The 6,872-nt window shown below is 52.7% G+C and overlaps 1 non-coding gene across 1 annotated transcript; it reads right to left on the reverse strand.

The window, feature by feature from the left end:
- Positions 1–493: 493 nt before the first annotated feature.
- Positions 494–600, reverse strand: LOC138984541 (U6 spliceosomal RNA). The gene has a single exon (XR_011461826.1). It is a non-coding gene; the product is annotated as a U6 spliceosomal RNA (small nuclear RNA).
- Positions 601–6,872: the final 6,272 nt, after the last annotated feature.

Raw genomic sequence — 6,872 nt, forward strand, 5'->3', positions numbered from 1 at the left:
CATGGAGAGTCTCGCTGAGGCCTGGGACGCGTGCTGGCTCTTGGGCTGCATCACAAACAGCCCAGCCCGTGTCCGACTGACTGTCCCTCCAGGCGTGTGGTCAGGGGTTAGGCTCAGCTGACATCCTTGGCTCCTCAGGGCACTGAAGGGTCACTTGAACGTGACTGCTGCCAGCTGGTTGTTCCCAAACCTCGGCCGTATATTGGGGTTCCCTCACCTCAGTGACTCAGACTGTAAATAATCTGTCTGCAATGCAGGAGACCTGGGTTCGATTCATGGGTGGGGAAGATCCCCTGGAGGAAGGAGTAGCAACCCACTCCAGTGTTCTTGCCTGGAAAACTCCATAGACAGAGAAGCCTGGCGGGCTACAGCCCAGGGGGTTGCAAAGTGTGGGACAGGACCTAGCGACTAACACTTTCACTTTCAATTCCAATGGTCCCTCCAGCTGGAGGTTGGAAGCCTCACACCGGGGCTCACACCTCCCACTGTCCCTCTTTATTTATTTTTATTTTTATTTTTGCGTGTCATCCTTGCGCAGGGGCCATGCTAATCTTCTCTGTATCGTTCCAATTTTAGTATATGTGCTGCCGAAGCGAGCACCCTCTTTATTATGTCTCTTTAAAGATTTACTTTCTCTAGGTAGCATTAGTTTATTTTTGTGCCTTGTTTTACATCCCTGGATATGTTCCAGTGTCTCCTGGTTTAAGTATATGGGGACTTGGATAGAATTTGTATCCTGCTGTTGTGTGAAAATTCTATACATCTTAATTATGTTAAATTGGTTCACAGTGCTTTTCAGGTCTACTATATCCTTCTACTTTTCTGTCTATTCATTCTATTAAGTTTTGAGAGTTTGGTATTGAAACTCCAACTAAAAATCTTTATTTACTTAAAGAATAATTGTAATATACAGTGGGACCATAGGCAACTTTGTTCTGTATTTTCCAAGTCTTCTGTAAATGTGTTATCAAACTTTCATAATTTAAAAAATAGAAAAGAAAAAATATTGTTTCATATGTTCAATGTATTTCTACTTCTGTATGCCTTACAGCATGCATGCGTGCTAAGTCACTCCAGTCGTGTCTGACTCTTTGCGACCCCATGGACTGTAGCCCGCCAGGCTCCTCTGTCCACAGGATTCTCCAGGCAAGAATACTGGGGTGGGTTGCTATGACAGGGGCTCCAGGGGCTCTTCCCGACTCAGCCATCGAACCCAGGTCTCCTACGGCCACGGCATCGCAGCCTGATTCTTTACTGCGGAGCCACCGGGGAAGACGCCCCCCTATAGCATGCTCACCACCAGAAACTCAGTTTCCATCCGTCACGGTAGAGTTGGCCCCCTTTACTCGTCTTGCCTTTCCCACGCCCTCATCCCCTCCCCGTAACCTCTGCTCTGGTCATTGACCCAGTGGGCCTTCATAGCGTGCGGTTCGATCTCCGCACATTGGTTATTTTTGAGCTCTCTTCTTGTAGTTGATTTCTAATTTCATGCTATTGCGATTGGAAAAGACGCTTGATAAGATCTCGACCTTCTTAAATGTATTGAGACTTGTTCTGTGTCCCAAGACATGATCTGGCCTTGAGGAAGTAGCACGTGTGCTTGAGAAGAACGTGTGCTCTGCTGCGTTTGCATGGAGGGTTCTGTACAGGCCTGTCAAGTCCATCTGGCCCGGCGTTTCAGTAAAGCCATGGTCTCCTTGTTGACTTTCTGGTCTGTCCACTGACGTGAGCGGCTGTGAGAGTCCCCGACGATCACTGCACTGCTGTCACTTCCTCCCTTTTGGCCTACTAATGATTGCTTTATATATCCTGATGCTTCTCTATCAGGCCTTCCTGGCGGTGTGTGGGCTCCAGAGCCCGGGGGCGCAGTACTCACGGTGCACAGCCTTAGTTGCTGCATGGTGTGCGGGATCTGCCCAGACCAGGGACTGAAACTGCCTCCCCTGCCTTGCAGGGGAGATTCTTAACCAGATTCTTAACCGTGGACCACGGGAAGTCCCACCTGTCATGTCTTCTTGATGAGCTGTCCCCTTTATCATTATACGCAGTCCATCTTTGTCCCTTGTCACCGTTTTGCCTTGAAGTCTCTTGTCTGATATGAGCGTAGCTACGCACAGTTTGTTTTGGCTGTGCTCGCGGTTTCATGTTCCTTCCCTTCCTGCTGAGCCTGTTTGTCTGCAGAGCTGAGCTGAACTGAGTCTCCGGAGGCAGCATATAGTTGGGTTTTGTTTTTTAACCCATCTGGGCACTCTGTGTCATTTCATTAGTGAATTCAATCCATTCATATTTAAGGTGATCATTGGTAAGTGAGGGCTGAGGACTGCTATTTTTGTCTTATGGTTGTGCAGTCTCTCCACTGGGGCTTCCTGGTGGCTCAGTGGTAAAGAACCTGCCTGCCCATGCAGAAGCCATAAGAGACGTGGGTTCGATCCCTGGGTCAGGAAGATCTCCTGGAACCCGCTCCAGTATTCTTGCCTGGAGAATCCCACGGACAGGCAGGCTGCAGTCCAGAGGGTTGCAGATCAGAAAGCAACTTAGAACGATCTCTCCACTGCTTTTTCCCTTGTGTTCTCTCTACCATTTAGGGTTGGTGTTTTCTAGGATTTTTTTTTCTTTTTTTAATGTTTCCTGCCTCTGCTTTCAGTGTATGTCTTGTGGTCACCACGAGATTTGTGTAAAACGCCTCATGGATGAAACAGCCCTCGTTCTGCAGACACCATCTATTTTCATTTGTCAAACAGGGTCCATCCTCTTCCCCACATATTTTCGGTGTCTCAGAGTACTGCTTTTTATATTACGAGTTTGTTACCATGTTGAAGTGGCTACAGTTATTTTTCTGCTTCCCCCTTACCCTTTATGCTATGGTAAAATGCTTAAAAGCCTATACTGTTAAAGAGCCGCAGATTTCTGATTCTGTCTGTTCACCACTTCACTCAGCTTTGTGCACTCTTGCCTTTTTGTTCCTGGTCGGAGATCTCCTTCCAACAGCTCCTGTGAGGCAGGTCTAGTGGTGATGGACTGTCTCAGCTTTTGTCTGTCTGCGGAAGCCTTTATTTCTCCTCTGTATCTGAATGATACCTTTGCTGGATAGAGGAACCTTTCGGTCTCTTGAGAATGCCATTCTGCTCTCTCCTGGCCAAGAGGGTTTCTGCTGATGAATCTGCTAGTAGCCTAAGGGGGTTCCTTTGTAGGTGACCATCTTTTTTTCTGGCTGTCTTTAAAATTCTTTGTCATTGGCTTTTGACAATTTGATATAAGGTGCTTGGAAGGTCTTTTGTGTTGAGGTAACTGGGTGTTCTCTCAGCTTCATGGACTTCTGGACCCGCTTTCTTCCCAGGTTTGGGAGGCTCTCAGCTGTTCTCTTTCTTCCTCGGCTGCACTGAGTGCCTTGCGGGATCTTAGTTCCCGGACCAGGTATCAAACCTGGGCTTGAGGTAGTAAAAGTGCCAAGAGTTAGCCACTGGTCTGCCAGGGAACGCCCAGCTATGGTTTCCTTAAATAAACACCCTGCTCGTTCCCTCTTGCTTTTTCCTGTGGGATTCCCTCACCCTCACTTTGCTCTTCTTAAAAGTCAACTGGAGCTCACAGAGCTTCTCCATTTTCGGTGTCACGATTCTTTTTCCTCTTCTGCCTGTGTCTCTGCCTTTAAGCTCACTAATTCTCCTTTCCACGCAGGCTGCTGCGTTTCAAGTGCTTTCTAACGCGTCTTTCATCTCATTGACTGAATTCCTCGGCTCCAGCCCTGCTCTTTCGTTAGTTTCTCACTAAGGTTTTAGTCTTCCTGGTAGATTATTTTTTGTGTTCATTAAATTTATTTCTGAGCTCACTGAAGTGACCCTCTGAGTTTCCTGTGGCTCGTCGAGTCTCCGTGACAGCTATGTGACTTGCCCGTCAGTTAACTCTCCATACTCCGTGACTTTAAGCTTGGTTTCTGGAGAATCGTCTTCTCTTTGTGGGACAATGTCCCGGCTTCTTCCCGGGACTGGGAGGGGGAATGGGGGTTCCTGATCGGCACCTTCCAAGTGGTGTGAAAGTCGCTCAGTCGTGTCTGACTCTTTGCGACCCCATGGACTGTAGTCCACGGAATTCTCCAGGCCAGAAGACGAGTGCGTAGCCGTGCCCGTCTCCAGGGGATCGAACCCAGGCCTTCAGCTCTGCGGGCTGACTCTGCTCGCTGAGTCCCAGGGAAGCCCCGGCGGTGGTTTGGATCACAGCCCGCCCTCCCTTCCGTCCGGCAGGCGGCGCAGCGCAGGTCTCTGGCCTCGGCGCCCGCGGGCTCGGTTCCGCTAGGGAGGCGCCGCCGCCGCCTCTGTCGGGGGTCGCTGGAGCCCCGTCTTTGCCCCTTGTGCCTTCGGGGTCGTGGGTGCCCCGCTGCTGCCAGTGTCTCTGGCGTCAGCACTTGGAGCCCGGGGAGGGTGGGCTTTGCTCCGCTGCTCCCCGCCCCCCCCCGCCTCTCCACACCGCCGCCGCTGCCGCAGGGAGACGGACACGGGGGTCCTGGCTCTGCAGCGGAGAAGGCCGAGGGGCGGGGAGGGTCCCGGGCTGCTGGGCCGCCCGCCGCTCCGGCTCCGCCTCCCTGCTGCCCGGGCTCGCCGTGTCCCGCCCGCCTAGACGCTTAGCTAGAAGCGCGGCGGGCTGGGCCTCTCCGGTGCCCCCGTGCGTCGGGCAGCTGGGGCGCTTTTGCTGGTTGCGGACTGAAGGGACCCAGGCTGCTCTCGCTGCCCCTTGCTGCTGACCGCCCCCGCCCCGGACGGCCAGGCCGGCCCAGCGGCCTTTGGCTGTGCTCCGTGGCGGACAGCAGGCATGGCCAGCCCTGTCCCTGCGAAGGGCAGGGTGACTCCCCACGCCCGCCCCCGGGCCGCCTGGACCCCTTCTCAAAGGGGTCCGTCCATAGGCCCAAAGTCCCAGCTGCAAGGCCGGACCCCAGGACGACGCGGCTCGTCCGTCCATAGTGAGAGCCCGCGGATCCTACAGAAACCGCAGGGGCATCAGGCGGAACCGTGGACTGCTCCCGGCCCCCCGATATGGACTTATCGCTGTTCCTGGGACTGCTCGGTGGGTGGAGCTAGGGCTAGACATGTGTGAACACAGGCACTCTCACACACACACCACACGTGCTCACGTCCAGGTCTGTGCCTCTTGCCGGAGACCCCCTCTCTAGAGCCGAGGGCTGGCTGGGCGTGGCCACCGGGGGCGCTGTCTGCGTGAAATCACGTGGTGCGCGAACACACAGGGCTGTGTGCAGTTCTGCACACGAGATTCTTCGGGGTGTGCGAGTGAAGAGAGCACGCTCCTAGCCCCAGGCCAGCTCGAGAGAGAGCACGGGGGGCTCCAGTCCCTCCATGAAGCAGCGACAGGAGAGTGGCTGCTCCCTACCCGCAGTCTGCGCTCAGGGTCTGTAAAACAGGCGGGCGCAGGAGGAAGCCCCCTGCGCGGGGTGTGGGGGGTGTTGCCCTCCGCTTGGGGGAGGGGAGCATCTCCGTAGTTGTGGGGTTCTTCTGCAGGGAGAGCTGTCTCTTCTCTCCCATTAAAATTTTTTCATTCAATGCCTTACTCTGAATCCATCATGTGGTTATGTCAGTGTGGACTCAGGGCATTTATGTACACTGTGAGGTCTAGAGGAATACCCAGACGGTGGTCCGTGTGCCAGTAGGGGCTGCCCTGGGACCCCTCGGTCTATTGCATTAGGCCTCACAGTTCAGTCCAGTCGCTCAGTCGTGTCCGACTCTTTGCAACCCCGTGGAGTGCAGCAGGCCAGCCCTCCCTGTCCATCACCAACTCCTGGAGCCTGCTCAAACTCATGTCCATTGAGTCAGTGATGCCATCCAACCATCCCATCCTCTGTCGTCCCCCTTCTCCTCCCACCTTCAATCTTTCCCAGCATCAGGGTCTTTTCAAATGAGTCAGTTCTTCGCATCAGGTGGCCAGAGAATTGGAGTTTCAGCTTCAGCACCAGTCCTTCCAATGAATATTCAGGACTGATTTCCTTTAGGATTGACTGGTTGGATCTCCTTGCTGTCCAAGGGACTTTCAGAGTCTTCTCCAAAGAGACACAGATGTATAGAACAGTCTCCTGGACTCTGTGGGAGAGGATGAAGGTGGGATGATTTGGGAGAATGGCATTGAAACATGTATATTGACATATGTGAAACGAATCGCCAGTTCAGGTTTGATTCGTGATACAGGATGCTTGGGGCTGGTGCACTGGGATGACCCAGAGGGATGGTATGGGGAGGGAGATGGGAGGGGGGTTCAGGATGGGGAACACATGTACATCCGTGGGGGATTCATGTCAGTGTATGGCAAAACCAATACAATAGTATACAGTAAAAAAAAAAAAAAAAAAGGAAACTACAGAAAAAAAAAGTCTTGTCCAATACCACAGACCAAAAGCATCAATTCTTCGGTACTCAGTTTCCTTTATGATCGAACTCTCACATCCATACATGACTACCAGAAAAACCATAGCTTTGCCTAGACATACCTTTTCTGGCAAAGTAATGTTTCTGCTTTTTAATATGCTGCCCAGGTTGGCCATAGCTTTCCTTCCAAGGAGCAAACAATTAGACCTCACAGTGTAAACACCATTGTGTCCACGTGTGCATGTGATGATGCAGGTCGGCCACCAGGGGGCCCCCGAGTCTCGCCCTGGGGTCCCTGCAGGGACAGGACCGGGCATAGGAGCCACGTCCAGACAGGCGGACCTGCCAGTGTGACCTGAGCCCTGGAGCCTTGCCCAGCAGACGCGCTCAGCCTGCCCTGCCTGGCGTGCCTGGCCACCTGCTTCTAAAGTCTTCCGTTTTCTTTTTTTAAGCAATGTATTTATTTAAATTTGAGGATAATTGCTTTACAATATGGTGATGGTGTTTGCT

Source organism: Bos mutus, chromosome 21 (assembly GCF_027580195.1).
Source record: "Bos mutus isolate GX-2022 chromosome 21, NWIPB_WYAK_1.1, whole genome shotgun sequence".
Classification (NCBI taxonomy): domain Eukaryota; kingdom Metazoa; phylum Chordata; class Mammalia; order Artiodactyla; family Bovidae; genus Bos; species Bos mutus.